Source organism: Prionailurus viverrinus, chromosome E2 (assembly GCF_022837055.1).
Source record: "Prionailurus viverrinus isolate Anna chromosome E2, UM_Priviv_1.0, whole genome shotgun sequence".
In the NCBI taxonomy this organism is placed as follows: domain Eukaryota; kingdom Metazoa; phylum Chordata; class Mammalia; order Carnivora; family Felidae; genus Prionailurus; species Prionailurus viverrinus.
In genome coordinates, this window is record NC_062575.1 from 17,694,092 (window position 1) to 17,710,972 (window position 16,881).

General features: G+C 43.7%; 1 protein-coding gene across 1 annotated transcript in view; it reads right to left on the reverse strand.

Moving 5' to 3' along the window:
* WWP2 (WW domain containing E3 ubiquitin protein ligase 2) overlaps positions 1–16,881 on the reverse strand; it is a 150,281-nt gene that overhangs the window by 60,222 nt on the left and 73,178 nt on the right. The gene's annotated exons all lie outside the window — the stretch shown is intronic.

Sequence of the window (16,881 nt, forward strand, 5' to 3'; positions counted from 1 at the left end):
TCCTGTGACCATCACATTATTTTTATTGGGCTCAAATGTAAGAAATAAACAAGAATCACTGGACAGGCTACAGATGACATATTTCTCCCATTAGGCAAAAAGAGCCCAAAACTTATCCAAATCCATTTTCTCTATAGCTAGAAACATACTGCCCTTGGGAAAGGAAGTCAAGAGGCACCAGACAGCCTCAGCCAATGCACAGGTTGACATGTTTTATGTAGAAAAGATGACTCCGTGGTCCATCCCAACAAATGAGGAACAATGCATACTGGGATCTATATCACAAGGAAAACGGTGGGATCCAGGAGCAGAGAATCTATCTGACAACTTCAGAACAACAGATAGTAGGCAGTATGTATTCTCATGATCCTGCTGTAGCCTGACTTTGTTCACTAGTGAAAATATCTAAGCCTCCCTGCCCTTCAGTCCAGCTGTTTTGTCAAAGGAGACTATTCTACTACTTAGTCATTATCTACTAGTTTTCAGCAGTGAGAGCATTTAAATATTATCCATTGAAGAAAGACCAATCTATCTCATGTGACATGGGGCAGTGAGGTTACTATCAACAATGAAAGGAATAATTACTATACAAGTATATAATATGTGCTGAGCCTGAACATTATGTAACAGATATCCATGATGCACTGTGCACTTCACGTATTGTATCTCATTTAACAGGGCAACCCTGGAAGGAGCTTATTATTATTATGCCCATTTTACAGATAAGAAAAAAGACAGAGAAAGTAAGCAATGGAGCAAGACTCAAATCCAAGCAGTCTAAGGTCAAGAGCCCATGCTCTTTGGTTGGAGGCTGGGGGTTGGAAGCCTGGACTTGAACTGAATCCCTTCCAGGCTATTCTTTCACGGGTCACTCGGCCAATAGAAAGCTAAAGAGCTCTAACGGAAAGGTCCCTGCTGGGCTGGAAGGTTCCATACCTACCACAACACCTCTGCTGGTGAGACCCCCCTCAATCAGCGTGTTGGAACAAGCCTGCAGCACAACAAACCTGTAGGTTCTCGGGGGGGGGGGGGGGGGGGGCGGGGACAGGTGCCCCCACCAACCACCTACTCTAGCACAAGAAACAGACTTTTTTCAATAAGCCAAAATATCAATAGTGATTAAAAAATATGTATTAATAGTGATTATCTTTGTTGTGAACACGAATTCCCTTAGCTTTTCCTTTTATGCTTTTCTAGTTTTCTTCATTGAGTTTGTACACCTTTGAGTAAGGAAAAAAGTCTTTTCTTGGACCAAAACTAGAAGCAATGAAGGAAGGAAGGAAGGAAGGAAGGAAGGATAGAAGGGAGGAAGGAAGGAAAGAAGAAACCTTGCAAACCTTGGAGTTCATACCTAAAGACTGCACGACAGTTAAAAATGGATAGAGAGGGCACAAATGAGCTATGGAAATAAGGATTTAATTTGGACTCTCTTTTTCCATCTTATTTTTCCCTGAGCTAATTTCATAAATCAAAAGCTGTCAACCACACCTCAGTCAAGAAAAATATTTCAAACTCCCACATCACGGGAAGAAATGTTAGTACTGAACATTTTACCACAAGCCCTCATCGAAAGCAGGAGGAGTAGAGATTAGTTCCAAAGGGAAAGACGGGTCTTCAGCCACTGGCAAATGTGTGTATATGTGTTTAAGACAGAGAGCTCAAGAGAGATAAAACTGGTTAACAGAAAGTTTATTTCAGCCAAGAATCCCCTTAAAAGGACAAAAAATCCTCTCTGATTTGGTACTCACAGCCCACAGCAGAGGGCTGTATCACTCAAGAGGCAGCAGGCTGTGTGGGCAGCATAGAAAATGCGACCTCAGTCCTGTCTCACACACAGGCTCCAAAAAGCCCATGAGCACGTCCAGTCAAGGGCTCCTTGTCCCTCTGCAGAGCAGCTGGGCATGACAGCAGGGTGGGCCCCACTAACTCCCCCTGACTCCTCCCTCCCTTCCCCGAAAGGGCATGCGGTCAGAGTTGAGAGAGAATAGTTTCAGAAATGTTTAACCACTAATGATAGGAGCTTGCCCTGAATGATGGGCTGCAGCAGGGCTGGGATTAGCCTGGAAACCAGGGGCAGCTGGGACCACTTGGCGTGAAGTGCTGCCTCCCTGGCCGCAGCTCACTGCCACCCCTGCCCTCCCCTGCCCACACACACACACACACACACACACACACCCTTCCCCCCTCCCCTCAACACACACACACACAAACTCCCACACACACACCCTCAACACATACACACACACACACACACACACACACACACACACACACACACACACACACACACACCCATTGCCCAGATTCTTCTCTTGCCCCAAATCGGGAGTTACTACCTTTTTCACCTTGAAGTACCTTTAATAGAAGAGTCTCAAAGAAGAGAAGGTCTCAACATTTAAGGAAAATCTTCCCTTCAGCAGTTTCCTCTCTTGGAGGATTCACTCAGCCCTTACAAGATGGGACTGTGTCGTGATTAAAAGCTGGCCCAAATGTTGAAACCACACACCATAAGCCAAAATAGTATCAGGACAAACGCGGGACGATGGGGTGGAGATGAGCTGGGCTCCACCACAGGCAGCCTGGCTTCAGCTCTGCCAGTGACTTCAACTTTGGCCCGATCCTGCCACCATTTTGAGGGCGGGTGGGCAGCAGGGGTTGGGTGGGGGGTTATGCAGCTCCTGTGGTAGTCAGAAGAAGATGGAACAGCAAAACTCCACAAGTAGTTTCAAGTCACCTAGTTACAGAGACTGAGTTTTCTTCACAGCATGCCCTTCTCAGAATGCTGGCATGTCCTCACCTAAGTTCCTCTCTCAGAAACTGAAGCCTCCCTAAGAAATCCAGTCAGGGCCAGGGCCCTGGAAATCTCTCTCCACACTCCTAGAAACAGATTTGTGGCACATGAGGTCCCCCAGACAGGGCTCTGGGCTGTCCCCTGGCACTCAGGCCTTTCCATTCACAGAGTTGGCCTCGGTCCTCAGCTGCACCCTGAGAGTCACAGCCTTGGTTGCTTTGGGACATCTTGTATCGCTTTTCATGAAGTCCACTGAAAAGCAATCAATTATTATTTTCCTTTTAAGTTTTATTGATTTATTTTGAGAGAGAGAGCACACACAGGCATACACTCAAGCAGGGGAGGGGCAGAGAGAGAGGGAGAGAGAGAACCCCAAGCAGGCTCCGCACCATCAGCATGGAGCCAGACGCAGGGTTTGATCCCACAAACAGCAAGATCATGACCTGAGGTGAAACCAAGAGTAGGACGCTCAACCTACTGAGCCACCCAGGTACCCTTCATCTATTGTTTTCTGAGCACTAAGCCCTATTCTAGGACTAGCAACAAAACAGAAAGGGTGCCTGGAGCTTCCGGATCAGTGAACACGTGGAGATGTGGGTAGAGCGGCGTGCCTGGAAAGCGCACGGACGCTCGGCACCTGCCCCCACACCCCACCCTATGCATCTCTTCCATCTGGCTGTTGATTCATATCCTGTATCGTACTCTTCAGTAAACCGGTGAGCCCTAAGAAACAAAACCAGAAAGAGTCCCTGATCTCAAGGAGCTTACATCTTAGTGGAAATGCGGCGATTTGTAATTTTGCTCAGACACAAACTTGCATCACACCCTACAATGCTGACATGTGAGAGCCACTTGGCCAGTGAGTGAGCCTGGCTGACAACCTGGCACTGTCCTTCCAGTGCAGCTTTGTTGACCATCATCACATGGCAATAGTTGATGTGGAGTACTTATATAAAACTTTGTTTCCTTGGTTAAAAAATAAGGAGGGCAGCCCTAGCATTGGTACCATGAGTGAAAACGAAGAGTCCAAAAAAGTGATGCCTTACAAGCCAGAACACAACATTTTTTGCCAAGTTAAAAGTGGAATCCAAATTTGGTAGTGGCCCACAATTTGAGATTATTAAGTCTATCATATCCTTCACATGGAAATGGATTTTTAAAAACAGTTAGTGACTTCATCAAAATTCAACATGCCTACCCTTCTAAAAACATTGGCCAGAAAACAAAAAGACAATCCAGAGACTGGGGAAAAATATGTGCAAAATACATATCTGATAAAGGACTTAGATCCACAATATATAACGAACTCTCAAAACTCAGTAACAACAAACCAATATAAAAAATAATCAAAAGATTTTAACAAACGTTTCACCAGAGATGATCTACAAATGGCAAACAAGCACATGAAAGATGTTCAACATCATTAGTCATTAGGGAAATATGAATTAAAATCAGAATGAGCCACCATCACATGCGTGTCGGAACGGACACTAAACAGACAAAAAACTGCCAGTAAAAAGTGCTGAGGAGGATGGATGCAAGCAAACTGAACCTCTCAAACACTGCTGGAGGGAATGCAACATGGTATAGCCACTTTAGAAAACAGTTTGGCAGTTTCTCATGAAGTTAAATAATGCATTTAGCATACAAACCACAATCCTACTCCTACATATTTACCCAAAACAAAGGAAAATACAGGCTTCCCCAAAACCTCTAGGCAAATGTTTACAGTGACTTTCTTCCTTATTTCCAAACTTGTAAACAACCCAAAGTCCTTCAACTGGTGAAATCGACAGACTGTGGTACATCCATACAAGGGAATACTACTTAGCAAATAAAAGCAAACGAACTACTAATACACGAAACAACATGGATTTATCTCAAATGCACTACACTAACCAGAAGAAGGAGGACTTTAAAGGCTACAGTTTGTCATTCCATTTTTATAACATTTGGGAAGAAGCAAGGCAAACTATAGGCAAAGAAAACAGATTTGGTGTTTGGCAGTGGCTGGAGGTAGTAGGAGAGGCTGACGACAAAGAGGCACGAAGGAACTTTTCAGGGAGATAAAACTGTGTACGTCTTGAGTATGGTAGTGGTTACCAGATTATATGCTTTTGTCAAAACCCACAGAACTGTATACTGCAAAGGATGAATTTTACCGTGTACAAATTATATCTCAGTAAACCTAACTTAATAATTTTTTTAAAAAATCAATCTGTATATTGCAGCCAATGTAAATAAAAACAGTTCATCACATGAGAAAAAATAAAAGTGAGCAAAAGTTTTAAAACACAGGTAACTATAGTGTGAGGATATGCTCAAAAAAATACAGAAAGCAAGAATCTTGATAAGAATGTACATCAGGCAACATTCAGGACTCTCCAAACACTCTGTATTAGTAAATGTGAAAATTCTTCAAAGCATAGGGACACATCTCTCCCAAATGTCAAGAAGTCCCGGCTGACTGGATACCAAGCGCTGAGCATAATTTTCTATCTTGGTAAAAGATGCCAAGACACAAAACAGGGGTTCTTTGACCTCCGATTCAGGCCCATCAGTATTTGAGCTCCACACAAGAGAAGTTTCAAGGTATAACAACTAATAGTGAGCTAACCTCCACTTAAAAAGACAAATCAATGGGCGCCTGGGTGGCTGTCAGTTAAGCGTCTAACTTCAGCTCAGGTCATGATCTCACAGTCTGTGAGTTCAAGCCCGGGGCCGGGCTCTATGCTGACAGCTCAGAGCCTGAAGCCTGCTTTGGATTCTGTGTCTCCCTCTCTCTCTCTCTGCTCCTCCCCCACTCGTGCTCTGTCTCTCTCTCTCTCAAAAATAAACATTAAAAAAATTTTTTTGATAAATAAATAAAATAAATCAAAAAAACAAATCAAAAAACAATGTATAGACATTAAAAGCACCCAATAAACCCTTTTCACATTCCAATCCAAGGAATCGATATATGCCTGGATGACCTGACCCAAGATGGTGTCTGTCCTGCCCCTCTTCCAAGGCCTCTTAACTGGGCATTGTCTTTTAATAGCAGCATGGAAACAAAACGGAGTGAGGCTGGGCCAGTTTCCAGTAAGACAACCAGCAAAAAAACAGGCTCTTAAAATAGAAGCACAGGAAAAAAAAAAAAAAAAACAGGGGAATTGGTGATGGGAAAAGAAACTGTTTCCACCATGGAGAGAGGCATCGACAAGCAAACCTGCACCGACCTACCCCCTCAATTCTTCCTCCCTGTTCAAATGTGGATTCGAGGGGGGGGTGGGGGGAGGGCGGCCATAGGGAAGGGGATAAGAAGGGGAGGTTAAAAGGGAAAGGCGCAATTAAGAGTTAAAATGGGACCCTTCCAGTCATTCCAAGGGTAATTTACGGCTCTGTTCCACACCCTACCTCTAGGCTGCCAGCCTCTGAAATGACAGGAAAGGTAAAAATAAAACTGCTGCCAAGTCCATTCTACGTCCCTCCCGGAAAGACAAATGATTTACTTCTGCCCAGCCTGGAGTACAGAGCAGTCTCCCCAAAGTGGCAGCTCTAGGAGACTAAAAGATGCATCTTGCAAGAGAACGTAGGATACGTTTTGATTCATCTAACCGAATTCCAGATTGCAGGTTGGGAACACTAAAAGAGAATGCTCAAACACCCTCCCACACTTGAAAGAGAGCTAAAGCTCACGGGAAGTAGTCACTCCCCATTCCGCCCCGTTCGGTGCTACAGCGGGTGACTGATGTGTCCCACGGCCTGAGACGGCACAAGGATGTAGGACGCTCAGGCAGCCAGCGCTGTGGGCCGCTGACCCCCATGGACACGCAGTTGGAATCTGCATGGGGGGACCCTGAGAAAGGGATGTGGAGCCCCGGCTTGTGCAGGTAAGCCAGAAGAGCGTCTCCACCTTCTGTCTACTGAAATCGTTTGTTTGAGTGTCCCCTGTGCTACAGCCTCAGACCAAAAAGGACTACGTAGGACCCTGAGGTACCAGGGTCAATGACACACTCGGGTGTTATTTCTAAGTGTTCTGACACAGCATATCACAAAGGCAGAAATCCAGCAGGAGTGAGGTAAGCTCCAAAAAGAGTATGTTCCTTGGACATTCCTCAACACAATGCGCCAAATTGCTCCTGAGGAAAATTCAGAGGCTCTGCTGATCTGTTCAGCTGGCACACTCTTCTCTAGAAGCCCGATCCAAATCTTGGTCTAAACGTCCCTCATCTCCCAGGCTAGAGTAAGTTCTCTTGCATTCTCTCACAAGGTATTCTAATTTTCCCTTTTTGGCACTTGTATTTGTGATTGTATATTCGTTCGTTTATTTGTTCAATGTCTATCTCCAGTAAGGTCCATGAGGTCAGGAACCATGTCTCTTTTGTATACCTTTGCATAACCAGCACCCAGCATGTGCCTGGCCTTACAAGAAGGTGCATAAAAATATTTGCTGAATGAATAAAAGAAGCAGGCATTCAAGTTCAAAAGCACTCTTGGGCCTGTAATCTCTAGTACCACCAAAGTTCTTTGCAATCCACTCATCACCTCCTCATCTCCCGCCATCCCTTTAGAGAATGGAATCCATGCCAGGGGATGGAATCCAAAGTCTAGCAGATAATTGAGAAGTATCAGAGCTACTGCCTTCTAGAAAGACTAACTCTAAGCATCATGTAAAAACGTTCTCTAATATCAGCGCCTAAAAATAAAAATGATTTCACCAGACCCATTTTATGCCCACATACATATACTAAAATTGTGAGACAATCTTCAAATCCAACCAGATTCTACGTGGGTTTTTATGTGTCCCAGCTGTAATTTTCAAGCACACACCAACAGGTAAAGACTAGGCAAGTGAATAACATGACAGTTAAGAGAAATACCTTCTGTGATAGGCAGAATTTCTTTTTTTTTCTTTTTTTAACGTTTATTTATTTTTGAGACAGAGAGAGAGACAGAGAATGAACAGGGGAGGGGCAGAGAGAGAGGGAGACACAGAATCTGAAACAGGCTCCAGGCTCCGAGCGGTCAGCACAGAGCCCGACGTGGGGCTCGAACTCACGGACCGTGAGATCATGACCTGAGCCGAAGTAGGACGCTTAACCGACCAAGCAACCCAGGCGCCCCTATGGTAGGCAGAATTTCTAAAACGACCCCGCCTCCAAAAGACACCCCACCCTAATGCCTAAAACCAGTGAATGCAACAAAACTTCACACCCTTGATAATATTATATGGCAGCTGACCTTAATAAAGGGAGATCACACAAGCAGGCCTGATCTCCTAAAAGCAGCATGTTTTCTCTGGCAGGTGTGAGAAGTGGGGAGCAAAAAAGAACATCAGAGCAATTCAAAGTTCAAGGGGGATTTGACACACCCTTGCTGGCGTGAACATGGGAGTGGGGAACACGCAGGCGGCCTTACAGACCTGAGAGAGGCCCCAGTTTAATAGCCAGTAAGGAAACAAGGACCTGAGTCCTACACCCACAAGTAACTGAAGTCTATCGACAACCTGAAAGAATTTTGAAGCAAATACTTCTTAGACTTTCCTGATAAGAATGCAGCCAGGCCAGGGCTAGCCAGGCCTAGTGGCTCAGTAAGTTGAGTGTCTGACTCTTGATCTTGGCTCAGGTCACGATCTCACGTTTTGTGGGTTCCAGCCCCACATCAGCACTCTCGCTCTCTCTCTCTCTCTCTCTCTCTCTCTCTCTCAAAAATAAACATTAAAAAAATATCTTTGAAAACAAAAGAATGCAGGGGCACCTGGGTGGCTCAGTTGGTTAAGTGCCCAACCTCAGCTCAGGTCATGATCTTGCGGTCCATGGGTTTGAGCCCTGCATCGGGCTCTGTGCTGACAGCTCAGAGCTGGAGCCTGCTTCAGATTCTGTGTCTTCTCCCTCTCTGCCTCTTTCCCACTCATGCTCTGTCTATCTCAAAAATAAATAATAAACATTAAAAAAAAAAGTTTAAAAAAATAAAAAAAGAACACAGCCTGGCCAACACCTTGATTTTGACCCTGTGGGACCCCGAGGAGACAATCCAGCCAGCCAGCCTGTGCTGTTACAGAAGGGTGAGCTAAAAAATGTTACTGTTTTAAGCCCTAAGTTTGTGGTGATTTATTACACAGCAATAGAAAATCAATACATCCTCCCAAACAAATAAATGTCAATTTCCACAGAAGACGATACTAATTTTTAAAGATATGGCTAGGTAATAGCCTTGGCCCAAATTCTTGCTGACCACACTGTTTCACTCTGATTTCAGAAGACCTTATGCAGGTATGGCTTAGCTCTACGCAATCAGGACTCATCTCCGAGGAACAGCATTTCTGTGATGCAGCGTCCTTTATGAGATACACGTTCTTAAGATTCAACAATTGCTTGTAAATTTGAACAAACGATATATAAGTGAATTGTTACTATTCTTAGTGGGTAAGTAACATTCTCTTCTGGTAGAATCCAGGTACAGGGACTTTATACATTCTTTTTCCCCAAAAGGACATAATTATATGTCAAGCTATGTCTGATTCCAGTGCTAACCGCAGAAGTTGCAAGGATTTGGAAAGAATAGTTCATGCGAAGGGTTCAATACAGAACTATCAGTCATGAAGAAAAAACAGAGGACACAGGAGAGACTGAGAGAGCAGTGGCAACCCACCACGCTCTTGGCGGTTAGGCTAAGCCTTAGAAAGCACAAGGCAGTCCTGATAAAAAGTCTCCCCTATACCCTGGGCCCCTGAGATCATCACTTCTCAGGAGTTGTGGCACCAAGGAATGTAAACTAGTAGCAAGACCCACCCCGAAGTTTCGGCAAATAAGGAGCAAGAACACAAGACTCTTTCAATTCAACAAATATTTATTGAGCTGCCGCTACGTGCAGCAAGGCGCTATTCTAGGCTCCGCTAGGGACAGGCAGAGGGATAACGCACACGTGCCTTTAGCATGGCATTTGGCTGAGGGTCTGGCACCACTCCCCCTGCACCCTCTGCCCCTCCAAGAAGAAATAAATGGAGAAGTAACTCCTCAGTAGTCTGCAATTCATTCTTTCCTAAGTGTAAAGCAAAACCAAACGATGTGATTTAAAATAAAACTTTTTTAAACCGTTTTTAAAGGTAAAATTAAAAAAAATTAAATTAAAAAAAAAAAAAGGAACAACAAACCAACCTGGTCTTACTTCCCCCGTCTCCTTCACAAAATAACAATTATTTGTACTACATCCTACTCAATGTTTTCACTAATCTCTTTTTTTTTTTTAATTTGTGTCATTTTAGGCGTGCCTGGGTGGTTTGGTCAGTTAAACGTCTGATTTCAGCTCAGGTCATAATCTCACAGTTTTTAACTTCGAGCCCCGTGTCGGGCTCTGTGCTGACAGCTCAGAGCCTAGAACCTGCTTTAGATTCTGTGTCTCCCTCTCTGCTGCTCCCCTACTCATGTGTGCACTCGCACGCTTTCTCTGTGTGTGTCTCTCTCTCTCAAAAATAAATAAACATTCAAAAACCATAGTCATTTGGTCATTAGAACTTAAACCTTCAAAGGCCATCTATCTATACAATAGACCCAACACAGAGACATGCTAAAAAGTAAAGCCAAACAAAATCTTCACAGAGGGAGCAAGTCCTTGGTCTCTCCACACCCTTCACACTGCTGGATGTAGACTTTCACACTCCATTATCAAATAATGAGCAAACCAAAGATGACTTCCACTCATCAAGACAAAGAAAAGCACACCTAAGGCAGGTTTAACGTGGCAAGTCAGTCTAGGGATAGGAAATAAAGAAGGCAGGACACACAGAAATGAAAAGGCGAGAGGATGATGAAAACAACTCCAAGGACATCACGAATCAAAGAAATGTATATGGCCTGGGACACTTTAAAGGTAGATGCTATCATCCTGGTGTTTTAAAAATTCACCTGAGGGGCGCCTGGGTGGCGCAGTCGGTTAAGCGTCCGACTTCAGCCAGGTCACGATCTCGTGGTCCGTGAGTTCGAGCCCCGCGTCGGGCTCCGGGCTGATGGCTCAGAGCCTGGAGCCTGTTTCCGATTCTGTGTCTCCCTCTCTCTCTGCCCCTCCCCCGTTCATGCTCTGTCTCTCTCTGTCCCAAAAATAAAATAAAACGTTGAAAAAAGAAAAAAAAATTTTTTTTAAAAAAATAAAAATAAAAATTCACCTGAATGCCATCGCAAATAATGCTACCTAACATACAAGGACCAAAAAGGTTGAAACTAAATGGGCAGGGAGGGGCACCTGAGTGGCTCAGTGAGTTAAGAATCTGACTTTCCACTGATGTCATGATCTGACAGTTCTCGAGTTTGAGTCCCGCATGGGATGAGCACCAGCCCACCCCCCCCTCCTTGGGGTGAGCCCTGTTTTCTCTCCCTCTCCCTCTTCCTCTCCTTCTCCCTCTCCTTCCCTCCCTCCCTCTCTCTCTCCCCTCTCCTTCTCCCTCTCTCTACACCCCTCCTTATTCACTTGGGTCTTACTCCTCCTCAAAAACAAATAAATAAATAAATGGGCAGGGAAAAATACATGCCAAGCAAGTATGAAACAAAAAGGAAGCTGGGACAGCTATGCTAACGTCAAACCAAACAGATTTTTAAAAATAATTTTTACAAATCGGGTGTAGTTTACACAGAGTAAAATTCACCCTTTTTAAGGGTACTCTCTAATGAGTTGTAACAAATGTATACAATCGTGTGTACCACCACCATAATCAAGACACAGGACATTTCCATTCTCGGTGCCCTTTTGCAGTTAATCCCTCCCATCAGTTCCTAGAAACTGCTGATTAGATGTCTATCCCTGTAATTTTGCCTTTTCCAGAATACTATAGGCTACAATGCAGCCTTTTGTGTCTGGCTTCTTGCACTCCACCTGATGCTTTTGAGTATCGTGTATGTTGTTGTAGATTGTTCCTTTTCACTGTGCAGACCAAATAAATTTTAAGAGAAAAAGTACTAAAAAAACAGAGGATCATGAGATCAGGACAAAGTTCAATTCGCCATAAGTCATATTTCAAATTCATAGTATGAGCCAATAAAATGACCTTAAATGCATAAAACAGAAGTTCATAGACACGATCTGGCCCCATCTAGTGCTGCCCCCCTCTCCTATTTTCCCACTACTCCCTCCACACCAGCCAAACCAGCCTCCCCACCACTCTTCCAGCTCCATGGGGCTCTGCAGAAGCCATTCCTCTGCCCCAATAGTCTTCCTCTCACATATCCTCACGGCCAGCCCTCATCTTCTTCAAATCTTTGCAGAAAGGTCACGTTCTTAACGATGACTCACTTGACTGCCCCATTTACTACTGCATCCCGTTGTTCTATAATACAGTCGTATATATGCATGTATATGTGTAATATATATATACATGTATATATATGTATATTTCCATGGATCAGATTTATTTTTTAATCAATAAAGATCAAAAAACAAAAAACAAAAAAGAGGATCACTCTAATATTCTCCATTATTATAGAAGCCAAGGCACAGAATGTTTCCAGAAAGAACTAGTCCACGAGGTAAACCTGCAGAAAGGTCAGGTGAGCCTCTGTGGCTGTAATTTTGGGGGAAAGATAGAACCAGATGCAAGAATGAAGTGAAATAACACATAAAGGGAAACAAAGATGGGAGACCCAAAGAATATTGAGACCAATATCTTCACTATATTTTTAATAAGTTTTTTTTTTTTAAGTCTATTTATTCATCCTGAGAGAGAGAGAAACAGAGCACAGGAGCAGGACAGGGGCAGAGAGAGAGGGAGGATTGAGAATCCCAAGAAAGCTCTGTGCTGTCAGTGCAGAGCCAGATGCAGGGCTCGAACTCAAACTGTGAGATCATGACCCAAGCCAAAGTCAAGAGCCAGACGCTTAACCAACAGAGCCACCCAGGTGCCTCTATATTTTTAATAAGTTAAGGGTACATGATAACTTCAGGAACACTGTGACACATGAAGCATAATGCTATATAAACTCTGTATTTCAGTTCGGTAAATATTTTTATCTAACACAAAACTTAAATATAGAATCCTTTCATTGTTTGAAATGCATCATTCTATCAAGGCTACGGAGTATGCCATTGTAAAGACACGCACTAAACTAAATCCCAGGGGCGCCTGGATGGGTCAGTCAGTTAAGTGGCCAACTTAGGCTCAGGTCATGATCTTGCGGTTTGGAGTTCAAGCCTCGCATCAGGCTCTGTGCTGACAGCTCAGAGCCTGGAGCCCGCTTCAGATTCTGTGTCTCCTCCTCTCTCCTCCCATCCCATGCTCATGCTCTGTCTCTCTCTGTCTCTCAATAATAAACGTTAAAAAAAAAAAAAAAAACAAAAAAACACTAAACTCCAAATCTCCACTTCCATAGAGCTTGGCAATTTCAAAAGGAGTCACTGAGTGCCCACAGAATCCTAAAGGAAAAGTCTAACCTCATCATGCCACACTATGCCACCAAATGGCTTAAGCCCCCCTCTCCCTGCCATCCCCATCTGTCCAAAGCATCTGCCATCAGTTCTGTTCTGCTTCTTAATCACCACATACCCAAGCTGCCTAAGCTCCCAGGACTAAAAAGTCATTTCTCCAAAACCCATACTCTCTTTATTTGCTTCTCTGTATATCCTGTCCCTTTCAATCACAATTTTCTAGAACTAAGAAATCCCAGAATCCAGATACAGATAAAATTAAAGTAGAAATACCACTGCTGTGCCCTCATTGTGGTGACCCTTATACTGGCCCCATAGTCCAATATCAGAAATACACTTTGTTTTGCTCTGTATCTCTTCAAGTTTGGTTTTCATTCCTGCCCCTAAGGATACACTTTCAGAGTGTGACTGCCCCAGGGCCACACGGTACTACCTTTTCACAGACGCTGCTAACACCAATCTCGACCATTATGGGGGATGCCATTTTAAAGTGACAGCTTCATAAGCTCCTCCCCTCCTGCATTTCTTATTTCCTTGAATAACATCACAATCTAAGCAGTGAGTCCTCTCTATTCCTGTTCATCCTTCACCCCGTCTCATTAGTCAGTCACCCAGTCCTGCTCAGTGATTACACCTCCTAGGTATTTCTAGGTATTTCTCTTGACTTCTCTCCATTCTGCCCACTGCCCAAGGCCAGTCATCAATTCCTTACTCACCAGTTCCCTACAACAGTCCTCCTCTTGGTCCCTGGTTCTAATTTCAACCTCCACTGTGGCAGACATCCCCAATCTCCTCTATTCTACAAGTATCCCTGCTTCTGCCTACTTGCTCAGGGGCCAGAAGACCCTTAAATTTCCTTGCAGCTAAGTTCTGGAAGCAATGCAGATTATACGAATGAGAAGTTCTTGCAGATTTGGAAAGCAGAAAGAAAGCAGAGGCCATTCCTCTTGTGGTCCTGATGACTGGCAGGGGCTCTGGCAGCCCCCATCTTTATACCCTGGCCACCAGCTTCCTGTGTGTGAGGCAGCTGTAGGGGCAGCAACAGTTTCCCAACATGTGGATTGCAGATGCAGGGCTGTGACCTTAAAACCAAGGATGGGGAAGGTCATGCTTCTGTTCTTCCAGCCCATACAAAGACTTCTGTAAACACTTAATTCCACACATTTAATCCCTTTCTGCTCAAGATACCTCGAGTGGCTTCTATTTGAGTGACTTCTATTTCCTGCAATGAACCTTAACTGATACAACTTCAAATGTATCCATTTGATATTTTCCTGAATAATGTATTACAGAAATAGCACATCATGCCCTTTCTCAAAATTCAGTGGTTCACTATCTCCAAAGAATTTAAAAATCTAAAGTTTTGGGGCACCTGGGTGGTTCAGTCGGTTAAGCGTCCAATTCTGGCTCAGGTCATGTTTCATGGTTTGTGAGTTCCAGCCCCCCGCCCCCCCATCGGGCTCTGTGCTGACCACTTGGAGCTTGGAGCCTAGTTTGGATTCCATGTCTCCCTCTCTCTCTGCCCCTGCCCCACTCATTCTCTCTCTCTCTCTCTCTCTCTCTCTCTCTCTCTCTCTCTATCTATCTATCTCTCTGAAAAATAAAAAAACATTAAAAAATTATTTAAAAAAAAAGTCCTCAATAAAGCATAAAGGCCCTTTATGAATTGGGTCTCACCTTCTTACCATCTCCTATAGCAGGGATCAGCAAACTGCCTATACAAGGCCAAACAGCAAATATTTTATGCTTTGCAGACCGTCCAATCTCTGTCACAACTACTTAACTCTGCCACTGGAGCATAAAAGTGGCCATAGACAATATGTAAATGAACGAGTATAGCTGTATTCAAATAAAACATTATTTACAAAAACAGGTTATCAAGACCATAAAGATAAGCCACAGACTAAAAGAAAATGTTTGCAAAGGACATATCTGATAAAGAACTGATACCCAAAATATAAAAAACAACTCTTAAAACTCAACCATCAGAAACCGCCCAGGGGCGTCTGGGTGGCTCTGTTGGTTAAGCGGCTGACTCGATTTTCACTCAGGTCATGATCTCACGATTGTGAGACTGAGCCCCACATTAAGCTCTGTGTTGGACACTGGGTCTGCTTGGGTTTCTCTCTATATATCTCCCTCTGACCCTCTCCTCCACTCTTGTTCACTCTCTCTCTCCCTCTCAAAATAAATAAATAAATAAATATTTTTAAAAAAGAAAAGAAACCACCCAACTAAAAAATAGGCCAAGGAACTGAAAAGACACTTCACCAAACAACAACAACATAGGTGACAAATAAAGCTATGAAAACATGCTCCACGTCATCTATCATCAGGAAAATGCAAATTAAAACAGCAATGATATACTACTTCAAAGTTATTAGAATGGCCAAAATCTAGAACACTGATAACACCAAATGTTGGTGAGGATACAGAACAAGAGGAACTATCATTCATTGTTGGTGGGAACATAAAATAGTACAGCTACTATGGAAGACAACCTGGTAGTTTTTTACAAAACTAAACATACTTTGGGATGCCTGGGTGGCTCAGTCGGTTAAGCATCCAACTCTTGATTACAGCTCAAGTCAATGATGTCATGGTTTCTGACTTCGAGCTCCACATTGGGCTCAGTGCTGACAGAGCAGAGCCTGCTTGGGATTCTCTCTCTACCCCTCCCCGGCTCACGTGCATTCTCTTTCTCTCTTCTCTCTTTCTCTCAAAGTAAATAAACTTAAAAAAAAAAAAACAAAAAAAAACTACACATACTTTTACCATATGTTCCAGCAATCACTCTCCTTGGCATTTACCTCAAAGAGCTGAAAGTATGTCTACAAAAAAACCTGCACACGGATGTTTCTAGCAGCCTTACTCATGACTGTCAAAACTTGGACAGAATCAAGCCTGTCCTTCAGTTGGTGAATGGATGAATAAACTGTGTACATCCAATGGAATACTATTCAGCACTAAAAAGAAATGCACTATCAAGTCATAAAATAACATGGAGGAAACCTAAATGCATTACCACTAAGTGAAAGAAGCCGATCTGAGCTACATACTTGATGATTCCAATGATATGACATTCTAGAAAAGGCAGAGAGTCTTTCGGAAACTATAAAAGAATCACTGGTTGCAGGAGTTGAGGGGGAGGGAAAGATGAACAGGTAGAGCACAGAGGATTTTTAGGGCAGTAGAACTATTCTGTATGACAGTATAATGGTGGATAAGCGTCCCTATAAATTCATCAAAACCCAGAGAATGTACAACAACGAGGGTGAAATGTAATGCAAACCACGGATTTGGGGGATGAGGATGTGTCAGTGCAGGTTCATCGACTGTTTAACAAATGTGCCGCACTAAGGGCACCCAGGTGGCTCAGTCGGTTAAGTGTCTGACTTCGGCTCAGGTCATGATCTCTGTACTGACAGCTCAGAGCCTGGAGCCTGGAGCCTGCTTCAGATTCTGTGTCTCCGGCTCTTTCTACCCCTTCCCTGCTCGCACTCTCTCTCTCGATCTCAAAAATAAATTTTTTTTTTAATGTGTTGTGCTAGTTTGGGATGTTAAAAGTAGGGGAGACATGTGTATGTGGGGGCTGAGGGCATATGGGAAATCGAAATCTCTGTACCTTCTGCTCAATTTTGCAGTGAACCTCACACCGCTCTTTAAAAAAAAAGAAAAATAGGGGCGCCTGGGTGCCT